Genomic DNA, 20,354 nt, shown 5'->3' on the forward strand with positions numbered 1-20,354 from the left:
AAGAACATAAACCTGACGTTCTTGAGACTGAATTGAAGGCCCACACTGTTCTCTGGCACGAGTGTGTTCGACGTGAGCATTTGTGTGAGGCTCTGTTCTGATAAAAATTCAAAATGTAGCTCATTGTAAAATTAACCTGATAAGTGACCCTGTGGCTCAGCCCTCTGCAGTAGAAATGTAACAATGTAACACGAGTTGCAGGATTGCACACGTGATAATACCTTGGCTAGTAAACATCAGGTGTAACTAAAAGAAGCAGATGAAATTAATTTTAATAACATAGTATCTAACCTAAAATATTATAATACCGACTGGCGATCACTATACAATGATCAATGAGATACTTCACGTGTGTTCCGCCCTGTCGTGGGATCTGGTGTGCATCCGCCACTCGGCACACCTGGGGTGCACCGCGTGTGAGGCCGGGCACACGCTTGTCTGCCGCGCCACGGCGCTGCTGTGCGTGCAGGTGAGCCGGACAATGAGAAATGTGTTCAGTTCTTCCCAGTGTTGTGCTCTGTGCAGGTATATGGTAATTTTGTTTTTAAAAAAAGTTGATTTTAATTGCGTTCAAGTTTCAGTGTGGTGTTTAAAAGACGCATGCTGAGAATTTAGATTGTTGGGATTCAAATCCAATTCTACTATCGACAGACTATGTGATCTTAGGCCAGTTATTTGGCTTCCCCGGGCCTCACTTTTGACATCTGAAAATTGGTGTTTTAACATACCTACCTCTCTGTGAGGGTTGAATGACACATTCCTGTTCGGCACTTCGCACATAGCTAGTCTCTATTTTGGGGTCATTGTAAATGGATCTCCCTTTCTCCAGAAAGGAACTATAAGCTGCCAGAACGAGACCAGATGTTCGATCTATTGATAAATCTGATGTGTTCTGAGAAGCCGTCAAAGGCAGTAAGGAAACACCCTAAGCAGGGTCTGTGTACCCCACCAGAGGGTTCTTAACGCCAGTCCTTGAGTTCAGGTATCGCTCTACTTAAATTTCCAGTGTGTTAAATTCCAAAGTTGAAATTAAGTTGTAGAGTTTTTAAGTTTTCATTGTATTGCTGTCATTGTGTCCATGGAAGTGTTAGCACTTCTCTTCTGCTTAAAAAGTGGTAATATCCACATAGAAATAATTATAATTTTGTTTGAAAAGATAATATTTGTTTAAAAGATAATATTAAATAACTGTTAAATAACTAGAATATTTATATAAATTTAAAAGACCACGTTCCCCACTTCCTGAGAGCAAAAGCTGGATTCCAGAGATCAGAGCCTTTAAAACAATCCAGTCATCATCCTCATTTTGCAAATGAGGAAGTCACCCTGTGCTCTTGAAATGTTGTCATTTTTCCGTATTCAGTAGATACAATATTTATATTTTTAGATAGATTTTTTTTAAGGATTGGAACGGCCCCATGCTAGTTAATGTTTCTTTCAATGACGTGCTTGTGAGCCCCTGTGAGCCGCCGTCCAGACCTGTGTGCCAGGCTGCTGGGACGCGCAAGGAAGGTGGGAACGGCGAGTCCCGACACCAAGCAGCACTTTGGTCAGCGGCTTTCAACATTTTAAAGTGTGATCCTCTGTGTCGATAAGCCTGAATCTTGTAAAGATTTTTAGAATTTTCTGAACTTGTTTAGGAAATCAACTGAAGTGATAAACAAATCAAAGCAAAGGCAATCTGGGTGAAACGTGTGTGTCTGTGCACTCGGCGCACAGAGACCTGTGTCCAGTCCGGCTTCTCTGACACCATGAGCAGGAAGCGGAGCTCAGCACAGTCGCCTTTCACACCAAGTCTTCTCCTCCCATCAGTCCCTTCCCTCCCTGCCCTCCTGCCTTCTGCAGGTCACCTTTCGAGTGGGGGGACGTGAAGGCCTCGTGTGTCCTGGCTGAGCTCACCAAAGCCACAGGGTGGTGGCAGCCTTGGCCGCAGATGGAACCTGCTCTGCCTAAGTGCAGCGAACCATTCGGGCCACTTAAGACCACGAGACCACTTATTCCTGGCTCCCAGTGTCAAGCATACTCTGGTGCAGCAGGAACTAGATTTATTGCCGTTTTCAGCTATAAAGTAAAATCCCAAGACTAGAAATTCTCATAAATAACTTCTAATGGGTTCTTTGTTTTATTTTTTCCATTTATTAGAAATGATCGGAAACTTGATATCCGCATTACTTCGTTTAAAAGTGTACATATATTTCATTTGATTTTGAATGATCTAGAATGGTTTCCACATTTTAATAACCATGACACTGTCCTAAAAGAGTCATCAATTCCATCTGCAGAAAAAGAACATCATGTGAACCAATACACATTCACAAATGCTTAATGTTCCCTTTTAGAAGGATGGATGTATTGGAGGGCCTGAGACATTGGAGACAGGCTGGAGAGGCGGGGAGGACCCTTGTGCCGGAGAGAGCTGGTCTTGAACCCCAGCTGACGGCGTTCGGGCCGCGTGTCTCGGGGGCTACCCAGCACCTTTGGGCCGACACACAGGGGAGTGATGGCACCATCTCCGAGGGTTAAATGAGAAGGGACCTACATGCGTGTCTGACGCAGAGCGTGGCTTTTCTCGGGGAGACACTCAGGGACGGCAGCTGTTGTCACCTGCACGGCTCTCAGCACGAAGGCTCTTGTTCTCGTGTCACCAGTGACGTCACACAGAGGAGTGTGGCCTCCGGGCAGGACTGTGGGGACCAGGAAGGGGAGGGCGTTCTAGGTGGAGGTAAAGAACATATGCAAAGTCGAACGCATAGAAGAATTTCATGTTTCATTTTTCCTCCCACAGAACTGCTAAAATTGGAATGAATATGGTTAGTGGGTAGAAAAAGTTGAATTAATGTTCCAGAGGAATCATTGTCCTTTTCTGCTGTCACCCCAGTTTTCCCTGTGAACCTGGAAAATGGGAAATACCGGAAACGTCCTTCCCTGCTTGAGGCTCTTGACTTTTGTTTCTTTAAACATCCCTTGTTTGGGTGCAGAGTGAGTCCTGGGTGGCCTTAGATAAGCACGCTGCCTCGAGGTCCTGACGTGAACCTGTGTGGCCCCCATACTGGAATCCAGGCAGCACCCTCAGTCCAGAACCTTCTGTTGACAACGTGGCCACTGCCGCGGGCAGGCAGGCGGGGTCCTGGGCGGGGAGCTAGTCTCCCTTTGCTGGGGGTCTTTGTGCACAGGCCAGAGGCCTGGGGACTCGCTCAGGTTTCAAACAACTGACCTTGTTCTTCATGCTTGTTAAAGAGCAGACTTCTGATTTAGAAGCACTGCTCCTTTGCTGAGATGCAGTGGGCGTGTCCACCCCCAGCACCGTCCCGGGGTGAATTGCAGCCGGTGTGGACGCGTGGGTGTGAAGCCTCCATCAGCGTAATGAGAACAGCTCGGGACGCAGGGAAACGGTCTCGGTGCCACTCACCCCTCTTCTCTCTCCTGTGCAGGGAAGGTCACGCCGGGGCTGTAGCCAAGGACAGGTGTGTGCAGCTGTCGCCCGGACCCTTGTCCCATCCACGCTGACATTTGAGGAATCGTGGAGTGTGGTATGTTAATTCCAATGGGACCTTACGATTTTGTTAGGAATGTGAAGAATGTTACCGAAAGCAAAGCAGAACTTAGAACGTGTGACGGCTGATTTGAAATGGGGGCCACTGAGTTATTTCCTACCGGTTACTTCTCTCCCTGTTTCTGATGTTTAGATGCTTCCGTTTTATGCCATTTAGTTAGTTGAACATGCATGTTAAATTCACCTGTCAATTGTGACTTTTTCTTACCTCTTTACTCTGAGAGCTTTGCATGTAGTCCAAATACTTCACAAACCAAGTCAAGCAGAAAACTTTATCCACAACCATATTTATATTTAATTTTCTCATTTGTCATTCCTCATATGGTGCTTCTGGACTTCAGCCCCCAGTGCTGGCTGTGTCTGGCCACGTGGTACACACAGGGCCAGTCGTCACCCCTCCCAGGCCCCAGAGTCCCCTGCAAAGCAGAGACCATGGTCCCTGCAGACATGTGGAAACTGAGGCTGAGGGAGGTCGTCCGACTGGCCAGAGGACTGACTTCAAAGCATCACCCAGAATCGAACCCCGGTTTTGACACCATCATTCCCTGTTTCATGGTGGCCCATCCTGAGCCATCGTTTGTATCCCTTTTAAAAATCTATCTTGAGGCCTAAGTTTATTAATTTCCAACTCTACTAGAGAGCACACCTGGCTTGACCGGGCGTGGGCGGAGGGTCTGGGCTCCCCTCGCCTGCTCTGGGCTTTGACACAGACACTCAGCTGTTGTGACCGTCCTTGCTCTTCTCATCGAGTGCGTGGAATTGAGACATGCCAGTCTTGCAAACAAGATGAACTTAATTTCCAGCAGGACTGAGACACGATCCAGCCTGTTGGACCTGGTGTCGTCTGTTGGCTACATGTTCATTTTTACTTGTTCAGAAGTTTCACTTTCTCAGGGTGTCACCTCTGCATTTAGTGCCAAGAGCATCAGAATTCACGCTATGAATATTGTCATTTGCACCAATATCACACTGGCAGAGAGACAGAGCTTTCAAAATAAACTTATTTACATAATTAGTATTTTCCATTTTAGAAAAGATCGAATATTACAATATATAATAATAAAAAATTAAAGCATTGAAAGTCCCAAAGTCGGTGACCACAGTCATTAAAATGATTTGTTCGTTTGGCATTTTGTAGATTAAGCCAGGCCGAACTGCACACTTTGTTCTCTTCTCCTCTCTTTTACTTCATGCATCACAGGTATCTTTTTCTGTAACAATAGTGTATTTCTGCAACATTGTTTCATGGTTTATAGTATTCCACTTTATGGATATACTGAAATATACTCAACCAACCTCTATGGTAATTCCATAAGCTGGTTTTATAAACAAAGCTTTAATAACCATTTTTTACCTAAAACTTTTCACACTATTTATTATTTTCTTAAGATAAAGTCATAGAATTGCTTGACCAAACACTATGTGTATTTTAAGTTTCTCGAGAGGGGTGATACGTTTAAAACGCTTCTCCGTTTTACGTATGGTCACATCACTGCCTGCCCTCTGTCCCTGCAAACACAGCTAACCATCCAAGCTTGCACAGTCTGCCATTCCACATGGAATTTTCATGAATTTGACTTTGAGAAAAAGTAACTAATAGCATGAATTTAGTTTTTTAAAGGCTAAAAAGTGTATTTCAATATGTATTCTGACTTCTCAGGAACTCAGTTAAAACTCTTGTCCATACATTAAATCAGCATGTGAAAGTGCCTACTACGTGCAAAGCACTGTGCTAGACCATGGTGACAGGTACATGGCAGGACACCACCCATGCTTTTGAGAAGTTCGTCCTTTAGTGGTAGAATCCACACTTCCATGAAGTCCCCGATACACACAGTGAAAAGCGCCGCAACACTTTGCTTTAAGATGTAATCTCGGCATGAGCAGTTTGATCTGGTGACCGGCGTTGTTCTTGGTGCCTGCCCCTGAGAAGCTCACGAGGGGCCCCCTGCTGAAAGAGGGCAGCCCCATGTTCCTTGTGCCGCCCTGTAGAGCACACTACGGGGACACTGCCGCCCAAGTGCCCCCACCCTGAGCAGGAGCCTTCCTGTCACCCTCCCGAGTGTTCCCAGGAACAGCTGCCGGCACCCGGCACGTGGTCCACCCGTTGCTGGGCGGTGCGCACAGCCCCGGGTATTCCGTTTGCTAATAGACACCTATTTTTCCTACTTTCAGAGATACAAAGTAAGTCTAATTCAATTCAATTTAATGGCTATATTTTAAGACCTACTATGTTCAGGACCTGTTCTAGGTGCTGTGGGTTAATTTCTATTTCATATGACAGTATTTTAATATTTGATGATAGTTTTCACGTTTTCTCACATTTACAAGTTAACTCATTCATGCCATTCAAGGTAATTGGACCATTGCCACACTAAGCCTGCTAAATTTCTGCAAGGCGACACATTTTGCCTCAGTTCTGGACACGCGTGAGCTAGTTGGAGAGATTCTCATGGACGACCAGGAAGGCCCAGGCCACCTCCCACCTTTGTACAGATCACCACAAGTCATGTTACAAAGAAAAAGAAAGTCATTTGCCCCAAACTGTTAGCAGTTGTGATGTGACACGTGCTGTGGTTGTGTCAATTTGCTGTCAAAGGCAAACCTAAAATAAGAGCTGGAAACCCGGGCATGGCCCTGCGGCCGCTCCAGCCGGGTGACCACATCCGCCGGGAAGGACCGGGCAGTCTTTGGGAGGACTTTAACTGCAAAGTTTTAGGGAAGAATTCTAGGCTTGGGATTCTGGGCTTCAGATGACACGGCTCTGGGTGCCGCTGGGCACGTGGGTTTGTATGATGGGCGGCCTCTCTCTGCCCCTGATGGTGTCTGACACTGCACTCCACACGCGTGGTGGCCCGGGGCACGCTGGTGCTCCGTGCTGCGCTCTGTGAGGCTGAAGCACCGTCGTCCCCATTTCACACGGGGGACCCCGCAGCAGAGAGTGACGCAAGGTGAACAGGGGCAGGGACGCCCAGCCCGGTGCGAGGTGGGTGGAGTCTGAGCCCCGAAGGTCTGAGCTGCGCTGGGTGGGTGGGCGATTTCGCTCCTCAAATGTTCAACTCCAAATAGTTGCTTCCGTTGGTTCACTTGGTTGTTTCAGAAATAAATGCCCACAACCAAGGCCACTTTGATATGAAAAAAAAAAAAAAATACAACAGCAAATACCAATGCATAAACCTGTGAACCACACAGCCAGCAGGTACATAGATCATGTCTAACCCGTGTTTTTGTGGTGGCTTTACTAAAATGACCAAATTTGATGTCATATGAGCATGGAATATCATATGCTTAAAATCCTCCTTATATGAAGAGAAACTTGGAAAATGGAACATTTTTGACTTTAGTCCATGCATGTTTTCTTGCTTTTTATTTTAAGTTTTCTAACTGATATTTATTATTTCTTCACTTCCCCTTTTCTGATACCTATTTTTACTACTTATATCTTCTCTATTTCAAATGCCACACAGTTTTCCAATGAAGCTCCTGTTCTGTTTTCCTCTTACTCACGCCTGTCTTTGCTGCGTGCTTGTCTTGCTCCTTAGATGAGTAAATCACCTAAGTGCAGCCTGTCGACAGCTCCTTGCAGTTCGCGTTCTCCGATTAGAGGAAGTAAGTGGAAGGAAATATCAGTGTCTAATGTCTGCCTACTTGAGATTATGCATAAAACACCCCCATAAACATAGAAAGCCAAAAAGGAAACACAATGAAGGTTTCACTCAGCCCGAAACTAACCAGCCAACAAACTTGGCGGCGAAATTGAACTGAAAAGGGAACCTCTGCGGGGAACAGGTGTTGGCTGAGGTTTCGGGAATAGCTCTTTTTCCTCCCTCCCTCTTTGCTCTCTTCCTTCCTTCCTTCTCTCCCACTTCTCTCTCCCCACCTTCCCTCCCTGCTGCCCTCCCTCCTCCTCCTCCTCCTCCTCCTGCTTCTGGTGCTTTGTGTGGACTGGCTGAATCATGACGCTAACTTTTGATGTGCAAGAAGACGTTGTTTCCCTCCGCCTCTTGGACTGTCATCACGCTCAGGAGTAGCCCTGAGGGGTGGGAAAGTAAATACCATTAGCCTGTATAAAATCTCAAACCGTAAAACCAGGGGGGTTTTGTCATCTGTACCCAGAAATCCATAGTGGCTGTACGGTGTCACGACTGTTAAGACCCTAAAAATAGTAAATGGCTAGAGAGGCCTGAAGGCAGATATCCATTCAATAGATCTTTTATCTGGAGAATCCTGCTCATTGGCCCAGGGTGAAAGATGACAGCTGAGATGACACCTACAGATTCTCCAGGGTGACACCTACGTCACGGAGACAGGCTCGGTGGGGGGTGCACAGCCAGCCTTGGGGGAGCCCAGGCCCTGGTGCACCTGCTTCCCTGAGCTGGGCGGGCTAAATGAGAAGCAGAGAGCGGCCCCTGGCCACAGGGCCGACCCTGGTGTGCGTCACACCTGCCTTTACGTGACCCGGCTCTGGCTCAGGGGACAGCGGTCCCTAAATGCTTCACCACCATCCCATTATTTCACTTACATGACACATGAGATGTTAAGATATAGCCAGAAAAACATGACTTTATGTGTTGTATTTATCCCTAAAATTTAAAGCATGCACATATAAAAGAATTGCCTTTAATTGTTTAAGTATGTTAATAGTGTCCCGGCTCTGTTTAAAAATAAAGTTCTTATGTCTTAGAGATGCACACTAAAGTGCTGGTGGTAAAATTTTGTGATTTCTGGAATTTCAAAATAACATAGACATGGTTCTCACACGGGGTACACGAGTGGCCCCACGACGTGTTATGGCTGACGACCGCGTGGGCTCGATGGGCTCTTCTGTCTGCCGTCGTGTTTGTTTAGAGTTTTCCGTAGCGAAATGTCCCAGTGGGCGGGGAGTTGCGTGAGGGCAGTTGGAGAGACATCCTGCTAGACCGGTGGGGAACAGGCCCGGGTTTCTGCCTCTGAAAAGCAAATTTCCTCCTGCGCCTCAGTGTAGTAACAGTCTGGACGTACAGGGTCACTGCGGAGACTGCGTGAGTTGTCGTGTTTCACGTGTTCCGTGTTCCTGACATGTTTGGTAATCGCTCGTTAGTGCCTCTTGCATCGCACTGGGTGTGGCCGCGTCATTAACTCTCATCACAGTGACCACTCGTTTTCATTTTCCACTTACAATGTGTTAGATTGGTAATTGTTACATGGACCCCCCTTAACTTTGTACAAGAAAGGATTTTGGAATTAATAGTTACCTTTCTATTTTAAAACTAAAGCCAGAAATGACTTAATAATGACTTTTCTGTGACTCGCAACGTTGGATAGATTTCTAAAGGTATTCAAAAAAATTATTTAAATGATGAGTTTTTAAAATTTGGTAGGGACATATTATGATATTTTTCCTTCAAATTAGGATAAGTTAATTAATTAGCTAGTATCTCAGCCATAGAGTTGTTTTTACTTTCTTTTTTCTGTTGCAAAGGTTATAAAACTGCATTGTTTTGTATAATTAAAATTTTTGCATGGCCACTTACTTATATGTTATCCTGACCACTTAAAGGGTAGTAACTTCATAGTTACTTAACCCTACAATTCTTCCTTTTCCATGTGACCTAAATCATAGCTGTTCCAGCAAAGGACTCAGTGTGGTGACTTTGGACGATTGTGTGTCCTGAAGAGCCCCCTTTCCTGACGAGCCGAGTGAGGGACTCGGGGACGTGAGCCCCCTTTCCTGACGAGCCGAGTGAGGGACTCGGGGACGTGAGCCCCCTTTCCTGACGAGCCGAGTGAGGGACTCGGGGACGTGAGCCCCCTTTCCTGACGAGCCGAGTGAGGGACTCGGGGACGTGAGCCCCCTTTCCTGACGAGCCGAGTGAGGGACTCGGGGACGTGAGCCCCCTTTCCTGACGAGCCGAGTGAGGGACTCGGGGACGTGAGCCCCCTTTCCTGACGAGCCGAGTGAGGGACTCGGGGACGTGAGCCCCCTTTCCTGACGAGCCGAGTGAGGGACTCGGGGACGTGAGCCCCCTTTCCTGACGAGCCGAGTGAGGGCCCTGGGGACGTGACTGCACAGGCACTAGCGGGTGCTCCTGCCGCCCCTCCCCCGTGGGCAGTCTGCTCCTGTCCCTCCGACCCGGGACCCCGTGCAACCTTGGGGCCCAGTTGCCATTTCAGTTGGTGGGAGACACCAGGTCATCCTTGAGAAGCTACTTTGTGCAGACCACCCCAGGTGTGGAGGGGGCCGGGGTGAGTGGAGATGAAGCAATGGGAAATGAAAGAGTGATCGGAATTTAGCAGGCGGGGTAGAGGCAAAACGAGTAGCTGTCACTGTTGCCATGACGAAGGCTACGAGCTCCAGGCGTGGGGACCCCTCTGATGCACAGACCAGGGTGGGCTTCCCGGAAGGGTGTGGACGGAGCGGGCTGTGGCGTCTGGCACGGAGGACAGGGACAGGCGTGAGGAAGAGCCAGAGGCAGGCGGGGGTAGGATGGGGGTGACGCTCCCGTGTGCCTCTGAGAGGGCGTGGGCCCACGAGGGGTCGGCCCGCCGGGGATGATGGCGACTTACGCTTGGCCGCCCTGAGCTCCCGGCTCTTTGCTGACCCTCTCCGTGCACGAGGATCGGCTCCAGGAGTGTCTGGAACAGGAGGACACCGGGACCCGGGGCCGCAGAAACTCACAGAGACAATCTCTCCCTGATGCCCCAGTGCTCTCCCCTCTGCTGTCCTCAGATCATGAAAGCACAGGTTTCTCTGTGCGGTTGTCAAGGGACTTTGCTAAGTGACTGACCTATCTGTGAAATTTTTAAAAATATTACCTGACCTCATGATAGGAGGAGAGAAAAAGCCCACTGGACACCAGTGACCTGTGTCTCCCTGGACAGCAGGTCACGCTGCGTCGGGCGGCAGGGACGGAGCCTGCGGAGCCGCGGCCTGAGCCCGGGAAACCCGCGAGGCGTGTGCGGGCGCGAGGGTGTGCTCCCTGCTCTAAGGCCACGTTCCCCTACTGGCCTCGCTGAGCAGAAACGTGTGCTCTTTGAAAGGAAGCCTGAGGGAAGCATTTTGTTTCCCTTCAGCACCTACCTTAGCACCTGTTACTCGTGGACACAGCCATGCACGGAATCCCCGGCACAGAGCCTCAAATGCTCACATTCCTCAAAGAAACACAACAAGTGCATAAAACGTGACGTGTTCCAGCAGAAAACATGAGGGCCTGTAATTTGCCAGGTAGAGAGAGGAGACCAGGTAAGGCAAGGCTGGGGAGAGGTATCACGTGAGAACGGTGTCTTAGAAGAAGGAGCGTTTTCCTGGGCAGAGGAGGGTGGCTAGGACTTTTTTACTTGTGGACAGGAGGAGCAAAGCGGAGGGTGCGAAGGAATGTACGATTACGAGTGGAAGGTTCCGGTGCAAACACAGGCTGCCGTGAGGTTAGGAAAGACACTGTCCTGTGCAAAACCTATTGGAATTCACGTTACAGGCAACAGGGAAGCAGGTGACGTGTGTGGGTAGAAAGTGTCCATGGTGCACATGGAAACAGAGAAGGTCGTGCCCACACACGCTGGCAGGTGGAGACCGCCCGGAGCAGGAGCTGCTGCTTTAGCGACGCCAATTTGGTGTCCACGAAGCGCACGGGCCCAGGCTCCCACCAGTGTGTCTGCCGCCTGCAGGAAAACACTTCCCTCTCCAGCCCTCGGCCCCCACCCAAACAGTACCCCAGTCGCCTCTGGCAGGAGGGAGGGTGCTGAGGCTCGGAGCATCATGTGGGTGAGACGATTTCTGGCCCCTTGTGGCCAGAAGCAGCTTACAGTGTTGAAGTCACAGAATATAGAACAGAGTGGGAAGAAATTAGCTTCCTTCCATCTGGGTTCCCCCAGCACTTGGGTGGAATTCCGGCACTGTATGACCCCGTCTCCGACATTCCCAGAGACGGTTCACTTTCACGTGACTCCAACATGTGCAGGCACACACACGCGGACACACACACATCTTTGTTATAATACTTGCCCGCAATTCCATTTCCAAAGGTGTCTACCCATTTATCCTTCAAGGCCTGGCTTCAGCGTCCAGCCATGGTGACACCCAGCCTCCAGTGTCGCAGCCACGGTCACTCACCCCATGCAGGGCCCCTGTTGCCGGGCTGCCGTTCTCCGCACTGTGCAGACCCTTGGTCCCGCTGCGCCTGTCTCCTCGCCTCCCCGTCAGCTCTCCCGGATCCAGCCCCCACGTAGGACCCCGCGGGGATCAATAACGGTTTGCTGGGCCTCGCGGCTCTCCAAGTGCGCACTCCAGGGTCTCATGGAACGACCCCCGGACCCAGCTTGTGGGCTGGCTCGAGTCCGCCCTGCCATTCTCTGCAGGGTACGGGCTGTGTGAGTCGTGAGTGTGAGGAGACGTTTGACCGGGCCCACGCGTACGATGCATGTGCAAAGTGATCTCAGACACATGGTACGTTGCATTGTATAGCTGGTGCTGATACTGACTGTTAATTTTTAAAATATGCTTTGGTGACACGAGGCTTCCTTTATCAGACTGTTCCCCTCAGTCTCAGAAATTGCTTTAGAAAAAATCAAGCCCAAATCTCCTGAAACAAAATGCTTACAATACTGATAATAGAAGCTGAGTTTTCATACGTTAAGACTGATCAGGAATGCCTCTTCCTCTACTCTCTTACATCTTTTAGGAAGAAAATTCAATTCGTTTTGTAAATAAATTCCACTGACATTTGAGTACTTTGAATGCATCAGCCTGCCTACCTTTTCTCCTTCCTCCCACCCTTCTTCCTTCCTTCTGTTTTTTAAATATTTTATTGTTATATAATATTTTTACGTATTTTGGGGGTGCGTGTGGTATTCTGATACGTGTGCACATGTACAATGATCAAATCGGGGCATTTGGGATATCCAACCCCTCAAACATTTACCTTTCTGTTAGAAACGTTACAGTTTTCTTTTCTAGCTACCTTTAAATATACAGTAAATGATTGTTAACGGTAATTTCTCTACTGCACCTTCTTCCCGCCCCACTTCCTCCTTCCCGCCGCCCTCACGACAAACTCAGGACAAACACGGCCGAGTATCACTTCTCTGTGCCCATTTTGTAATTATTGGATTAGTGTTCTGAGAGGTCTGATATCAATTTTTCATTTTAATAATGGAGGCAAAAGACGTAAAACACCAAAGAATGCGCGTTCTGATTTTACCCTGGGAACCACTTTCTGAGGCTGGGTGGGAAGCAGCCTGTTACGTAACTCGCTCACCTTGCGATGTTGCCGGAGCCACGAGAGCATTTGTCTTTTCTACCGTTTCTCCTTCTTACAACCCGATTCCCTCCCCAGGACCCTTCAGACCTGCGGCACAGGGACCCTCAGGGCTGGCGCTGCCCGTGTGCCCAGGCGCTGAGGGTGGAGCACATCTTGCTCAGGAGCCCTGGTGGCGACACGGGTGTGGGTGACTCCCGCCTCCTGCAGACATGGCCCTGCCGTGCCGTGTGCAGGCCACACCGACGCTCGGGAGGATTGCTTTCTGGGGAGGGGACGTGTCAGTCCCTCTGACACGGCACGCTTAAACAGCTCCGGAAACACAGCCCCACTCCTGCCGGAGCGCAGTGGCACTGCAGAGCTCTCCGCGGCATTCGCGTCCCGTCCCCGGCTCTGTTGTCTCCAGACTTCATCTGTCGGTAGTCACCTTGCACATCTCTCAGCCATAAGCAGAGCCCTGTTCGTGTTGGCTTGCTGCTCCTCTCGGGCTCTGCTTAGCTTTTCCCCAGCGACAAGGCAGGGCTGTGGCCAGGTGTCCCAGTCCCAGCGACAAGGCAGGGCTGTGGCCGGGGTGTCCCAAGTCCCAGCAACAAGGCAGGGCTGTGGCCGGGGTGTCCCAGTCCCAGTGACAAGGCAGGGCTGTGACCGGGGTGTCCCAGTCCCAGTGACAAGGCAGGGCTATGGCCGGGGTGTCCCAGTCCCAGTCCCAGTGACAAGGCAGGGCTGTGGCCAGGGTGTCCCAGTCCCAGTCCCAGTGACAAGGCAGGGCTGTGACCGGGGTGTCCCAGTCCCAGTGACAAGGCAGGGCTGTGGCCAGGGTGTCCCAGTCCCAGTCCCAGTGACAAGGCAGGGCTGTGGCCGGGGTGTCCCAGTCCCAGTCCCAGTGACAAGGCAGGGCTGTGGCCGGGGTGTCCCAGTCCCAGTCCCAGTGACAAGGCAGGGCTGTGGCCGGGGTGTCCCAGTCCCAGTCCCAGTGACAAGGCAGGGCTGTGGCCGGGATGTCCCAGTCCCAGTCCCAGTGACAAGGCAGGGCTGTGGCCGGGGTGTCCCAGTCCCAGTCCCAGTGACAAGGCAGGGCTGTGGCCGGGGTGTCCCAGTCCCAGTCCCAGTGACAAGGCAGGGCTGTGGCCGGGGTGTCCCAGTCCCAGTGACAAGGCAGGGCTGTGGCCGGGATGTCCCAGTCCCAGTCCCAGTGACAAGGCAGGGCTGTGGCCGGGATGTCCCAGTCCCAGTGACAAGGCAGGGCTGTGGCCGGGGTGTCCCAAGTCCCAGCGACAAGGCAGGGCTGTGGCCGGGGTGTCCCAGTCCCAGTGACAAGGCAGGGCTGTGGCCGGGGTGTCCCAGTCCCAGTGACAAGGCAGGGCTGTGGCCGGGGTGTCCCAGTCCCAGTGACAAGGCAGGGCTGTGGCCAGGGTGTCCCAGTCCCAGTCCCAGTGACAAGGCAGGGCTGTGGCCGGGGTGTCCCAGTCCCAGTCCCAGTGACAAGGCAGGGCTGTGGCCGGGGTGTCCCAGTCCCAGTCCCAGTGACAAGGCAGGGCTGTGGCCGGGGTGTCCCAGTCCCAGTCCCAGTGACAAGGCAGGGCTGTGGCCGGGGTGTCCCAGTCCCAGTGACAAGGCAGGGCTGTGGCCGGGATGTCCCAGTCCCAGTCCCAGTGACAAGGCAGGGCTGTGGCCAGGGTGTCCCAGTCCCAGTCCCAGTGACAAGGCAGGGCTGTGGCCGGGGTGTCCCAGTCCCAGTCCCAGTGACAAGGCAGGGCTGTGGCCGGGGTGTCCCAGTCCCAGTGACAAGGCAGGGCTGTGGCCGGGATGTCCCAGTCCCAGTCCCAGTGACAAGGCAGGGCTGTGGCCGGGATGTCCCAGTCCCAGTGACAAGGCCGCGGTGCTTCAGCAGAGGGAGGGCAAGCTGTCCAGGGAGCTTGGACGTTTGGTGGGCAGGGGACAGAGCGTGGGGAATGTAGTTATGAGGATGTCTCGGGCTGACAGGTGGTCCAGTTGGACTGGTGCCCCACGAGGGTCTCCCTGGTGGCAGGTGGAGAAGCAGCAGAGAGGGGCAGTGAGGGGCAGAGGCTGCCACGGGGCCAGTTCAGGGCCAGCCGGCGGGACGGGGTCCTGGGGAGGCGGGGGCTGTGCGAGGGGCCCCTGAGAGGGTGTGCGGCAGGGCTTCCTGACCACGTGCCGTGGGGTGTGGGCAGAGGAGAGGTGATGGTGGCTCCCAAGACTTTGTCCCCAGCTCCAGTGGAACAAAGTGCCACTTGCTCAGCTGCAGGGGCTGGCGGAGGAGCATTCTGCGGCTCAGGAGTTCAGCTTCCGGCAGGTGAAGTCACGATGTCTGTTCCGTGTCCAATGGAGACATTATGAGCACAGCTGAAGATGCAGTTCAGGAATTCAGAGAAGATGTGTGCGCTGGAGATTGACATTATGGAATCGTCACAGTCAAGGTCCCGGGAGTGAGTCCTCAGAGAGGATGGGAGGTCCGAAGACAGCTCTGAGACACACCAGGACTGGAGCCGGTGGGGTGGACAAGGTACCCTCGGGGGGACGTAGGAGGGGCAGAGGGCACAGGCGGTCACACCGGCAGAGCTTGTAGCGCTCCCGTGGGCGAGCCCCCAGCCACCACCTCCGAAACCACGCCCTGCCCAGCCCTGCCCCACGCCACGCCCCCTCTGTCCTGCTTAATGTGCCCTCGTGGCCGTATCAGACATAAAGTATCTTAACGTGTTCATTCTGGCATTGTCTGCCCACACACACACACACACACACACACGCATGGAAGTGTGTTCTCCTTACAGGCAAGTCTTGTGGTCTTACTTTCCACTCCATCCCTGTATTTGAGGATTTGACCGTTACGTTTTTTGAGCAAGGGCGTGGGGTGGAGAAGTAGCCTCAAAGTGGAGACACCCCCTTGAGGGCAGAAAGCGGCCAGGGCCAGAGGGGGGAACAGGGTGAGGGGCGAGAGCCCGCGCAGACCGTCCCCACGTCCCAGGCAGCGGGAGGTCAGGTGGCCGCAGGAGTGTGGGTGACAGGTTGGAGCTGAGAAAGTGCTGGCAGGAGAGTCTGGGAATGAGGTGCCTGGTCATCTCCGGCCTCGGTGGGCAGGAGGGCACATCCTAACAGCCTGCGCTGGTCGGAGCTGGGAGGCCGGGCTGAAGCCTCGCTGGGCCCTGTGGAATCCAGGCAGGTGGTTCTGGAAGTTTCTAAGTGCAACAGCAGAATGCTAATGGTGAGGAAACTCTTTCCCTCTGAATTTCTCTGGATTTTGGTATCTTCCTCTGAAGAGCTATCTATGTGCCCACCCAGTTAAAATAAAAGCACCAATTGTGTCCCCCCGAAGTCTGTACGTGGAAACCCTCGTGCCCAGTGTAGCCGTCCTGGGAGGTGGGACGGTAGGAGGTGACTGGGGCCAAGTGAGGTCACGGGGGAGGTGTCCCCACCCCGCAGGGCCGGTGTCCTCGTGAGACGAGGAGACACCCGCTCTCTCTGCCACTCGAGCACAGCCTCAGCTGAAACCCGGCTTTCCGGCTTCTCACCTTGGCTTCCGGCCTCTGGAACTGTGAGAAGATGAATTTCTGTTGTTTCAGCCGCCCAGCCTGTGGCAGCCCCCGCAGACCAACACGGCCACCAGGTGACCCCAGCGACTCGGCTCGGGCTTACAGGGTCAGGAGGGCTCTGTAGTTCCTTAGAGTTAAGACGATTCTGCCTCCAAAGGCGAAGTGTGCCCTGAAGTGTGAATTCCTAATATCCAGACAGGACGGGGAGATTCTCAGCGCAGTTCATCACGTTGGATCCTGGCTGATGTGCGTGAACCTTGTTGTACGAAGGCAGGAATTGTCTTTCGTGTGCTGGAATAAACCAAAGGAGGCTCCGTGGAGCTGTCCTCAAGCGCGTGTCCGTGCACCGTGTTGGTGACAGAGCTGTGCACCGTGGTCGTGCTCAGAGCTCTAACTCAAGACCCACATTCTCAGCGCGGTGCTCACCGTGACCTGGCCACACTGTGGAGAGAAAGCGAAACAGAACTGTGACCAGCCAGTCCCTGGCGTGTGTCAGGAGCCTCCACGTTTGGCATGATGCATGGTGGTGCGAATCCGTGCACACGCGTGTGCACACGCAGACACAGCATCCGCGAGGAGCCTCCCCCAGACCAGCCGCAGCGCCCACAGGTCTCAGCGTCCCCGTCCCCGTGAGCAGGGAGGGGAGAAGACAGCTCTCAGGTCCTGGCCACTGCTAAGGACTCCGTGTATCCTGACATGCTACAGTCACCTAAAGGGCCAGGAAGGGGAGAGAGGTGAGCTGGGGTAAGCTTCAGCTAAGTTTCAGAAGAGAGAAGGCGCGATTAACGGGGTGCCTGGCGCTGCTTTGCCCGTTCTCGGTGACGGCTCTGCGGCCCTGACCCGGCCCCCAGGGCAGGCGGCATCTCGACCCGGCGCGGCCAGGAGGCCCCGGGGCGTCGCAGGCCGCGCTGCGCTTTCTTTATCAACTGCCTCTGCTGGCTGCATGTCGTCCGCAATGTCCTTTTATCGCTGTGCTTAAAGAATCCCTGCACACGCTGGGTACCAATTAGGGAGATTGGCTGTAATTTTTTCTTCGCTTGTGATTTTTCTGGGCAAACCTCAAGTGTGACAGGTCGGTGACTTATGTGACAGGTCGTTCCTTTCTCTTCCGCTCCCTCCATCCCCCATCGGGCACATGGCAGGGATTCGAAAATCCATTTGCCGAGGACGTCAGTAACCGCGGAAGGTGTGGCACAGGCCAGGAACCACGGGGGCGGGGGGGGCGGTGAGCAGGTGCAGGAGGGGCTCAGTCTGCCTCCGTCTGTGAACGCGGCGCTGGCCTGCTCGGCTGCGGTACTGCGAGGCCGCGGGCCAGGTGCCGGGAACAGCAAACCTCTCTCGGTTCTGGAGCTGGGAGGCCGAGACCAAGGTGTCCAGCGAGGGCTCCATCCAGTTGGCAGACCGTCTCTGCTCACTGTGTCTTCCCCAGGGGGAGAGCGAGCGTGAACCACCTCCTCTTCCTGTAGCGGCACCAACCCCATCACGGGGTCCCCCCTCAGGATCCAATCGCTCCCCAAAGGCCCCACCTCCCGATATCATCATGTTGGGGCTTAAGACGTGAATTTTGGAAGGACACAAACATCCAGGCATGGCACGTGTGCTCAGGTATACATCGTATGTTGCATGTGTGATTTCTAACATTAGACTGAAAGTCAGTCACAAATACCTTCGGAGGCAGCGATAAAGGATTTGGGCCCGGCAAGATACAGGTCTGTCTGGGAGGATCAAGGAGGTCTGAGTTTGTGCAGCTGGACACGCTGAGACTCTGCCTCCCTGACTGGGGGGACGCTCGGGCAGAAGGTGCCACAGAGAAGAGAAGGATGAAGATGTCCATCAAGACGCTGGAGCTCTGCGGTGCCGGGCTGGGCAGTAACCGCCCGCCATCACGGACACCGCTGGGGTTAACTGGAGACCACTGAGCTCGGGGGTGACGTGACGGCACCTGGCCCCCAGAGGTGCATCCGTGGGGGACCTCCATTGCGGCTTGGCGGCGAAGCACCCAGAGATAATCCAAGAGAGCGAGAAGGTGGGAGTCAGGCAGGGAACTGGCGGTGCAGTGAGCTAAGGTCTGCGGGCACTTCCAGCATGTGCACCATTATCTCGCTAATCTTCCCTGCTGTCGGGGGACGGGAATGGGGCTCTTGCTTTGTGGGAGAGGGAGAGACCGGGAGAAGCTCCCAGGGCTGCACAGCGGGGGCTCTGCTGCCGGGGGTAGGGCCGAGGACGTGGCGTTACCCGGCGTGGGACCCACACGTGCACACGTGGGACACAGGAGGTCGGCAGCAACTTGGCATTGATGCAAATCCAAGTGCATGATCATGTTTTAAAATTATTTTGATTGCATTTTACAAAACGATTGGTCTAAATTTCGTGTACTATGGCTCTGTGAAGACCTCATCCTTCAGCTGCAGGTACTTTGGGGGACACTGAGCACTCGGCCTCAGTCGAGGACAAACCGCACGTGGGAGTCTGAGCCAGCGCGAGAGACGGCACAACACGATCTTTCACACGTCTCGCTGATACTAAGTACGTCGTGCAATAATGTCAGAGGAGAGAGACCTGTTCCGGGATGAACCGAAGCAAAAGTTAATCAAAGTGTCATTTCTACGTGCTTGTGAATGGGTTATTTGTTTTTTCCCCTCCTCCCTGAAGATTTATCTTCATAATTATATTTTACTTGGGCTAATAATTAAATGAGCTTGAATTCCCTAAACACGTAGTGCTTGGTTTTGAGGCGGGGGTGTCAGGCATTGCGGAGAGAGGGCGGCAGGCGGAACGAACGCCAGGGCCATCGCCAGGGCTGGAAGGACGTGGGTAGAGCAGATGGTCGGTGTTGGAAATTAATAAAAATGGGGCTCCTTTTCCGGTTTCCTGGTGTGGCTTCCCAGCTGAACTCTGTGACCACTGATTTCCATTTGTCAGTTTCTCGTCACCACGACGGTTTTCAAGCTTTTTCGTAATTGGTTAACGTGAGTGTTGAACAGCGATCGTTGCCACACCTGTGGCTGTTGTTTAGGGTGATAAACTCCTGCAAAGTTTCACAGGCTGTTCTTGGTGTAAAAGCGGGAAACCGACCTTAAAATAATACATTTCGTATTTCAGTCAAAGGTGTTTCCCACCCCGTCCCTTCTCCCTTTCTGCTGCATCCCCTATGTTGGCACTTTGGTCACTTTATGTGCAAATTCACAAATAATTAGTCACTCTTCTCACTGATTCTTCATGGTAAAAGGCATAGGAAGCAAATTTCTGCATTTGGGAGGGGAGCTATTTTATTATTTCCATACTTCTTTGTCACCATTCAGTCCTCTTAACAATGACAGAAAACTCTGTCAGTTATTTGGAGACCAGAAGATAAAGTCCGTCTACCCAAACAGGCGTATCCTGGATCGAGTGGACGCGGACTTACAGGGGATTGGAAATGACCTTATTTCAAACTCCAGATTATATTTTACGTCTCTCTCTGACATTTTGAAATTCCCACCTGCTATTCCCCCATCACATCTTTTATTAACATTCACTCGCAGATTAAGTCGTAAATGAATTTTCAAGTCAGACGTTCTGAGCGAGGCTGGGACCCCTGAGCTTGCAGGGAGCAGCCGGGGCCGAGGTGCAACTCGGGGGCCCCGTCCTCGGCTGGCTGCTCGTCACACACTGGCTCTGAGGACGGTGTCCCTTCCGTGACTCTCAGTCTCATCTCCACAACGTCACTTCCCACCCCAAATGCAGGGTCCTCCTGTTTCCGTGCCCAGGGGGCCTTCAAGCTGGGCACACCCTGACTCACCCACACCCGGCTTCTCTCGTTTGGGTTCGACTTGTTGGTGTGTCTCCCCCTCGAGTCCGCCGGGAGTGAAACACAGGCCACCTGTGCCTCGCCGGGCTCCTTCCTGGACACAGTGGCCTGTGAGATCCTGCCCCTTGCAGCAGGGCGACTCTGTCCCTGGTCCCTGTCACGCTCCGTCCTCCTCACCTCTCACAACACGGTCTGTCACCTCCTCTGCTTCTCGTGCGCCGGCCAACTTC

General features: G+C 52.6%; 1 protein-coding gene across 4 annotated transcripts in view; it reads left to right on the forward strand.

Annotated features, from left to right (window-relative positions):
* Nucleotides 1–20,354, forward strand: part of MYT1L (myelin transcription factor 1 like) — a 425,635-nt gene that overhangs the window by 29,323 nt on the left and 375,958 nt on the right. For all 4 annotated transcript variants that reach the window (XM_069495366.1, XM_069495367.1, XM_069495363.1 and 1 more), the window contains exon 2: nt 3,432–3,530. The gene's annotated coding sequence lies outside the window, so the exon portion shown is untranslated. The remainder of the gene's footprint in view (nt 1–3,431; nt 3,531–20,354) is intronic.

Source organism: Eulemur rufifrons, chromosome 19 (genome assembly GCF_041146395.1).
Source record: "Eulemur rufifrons isolate Redbay chromosome 19, OSU_ERuf_1, whole genome shotgun sequence".
NCBI lineage: Eukaryota > Metazoa > Chordata > Mammalia > Primates > Lemuridae > Eulemur > Eulemur rufifrons.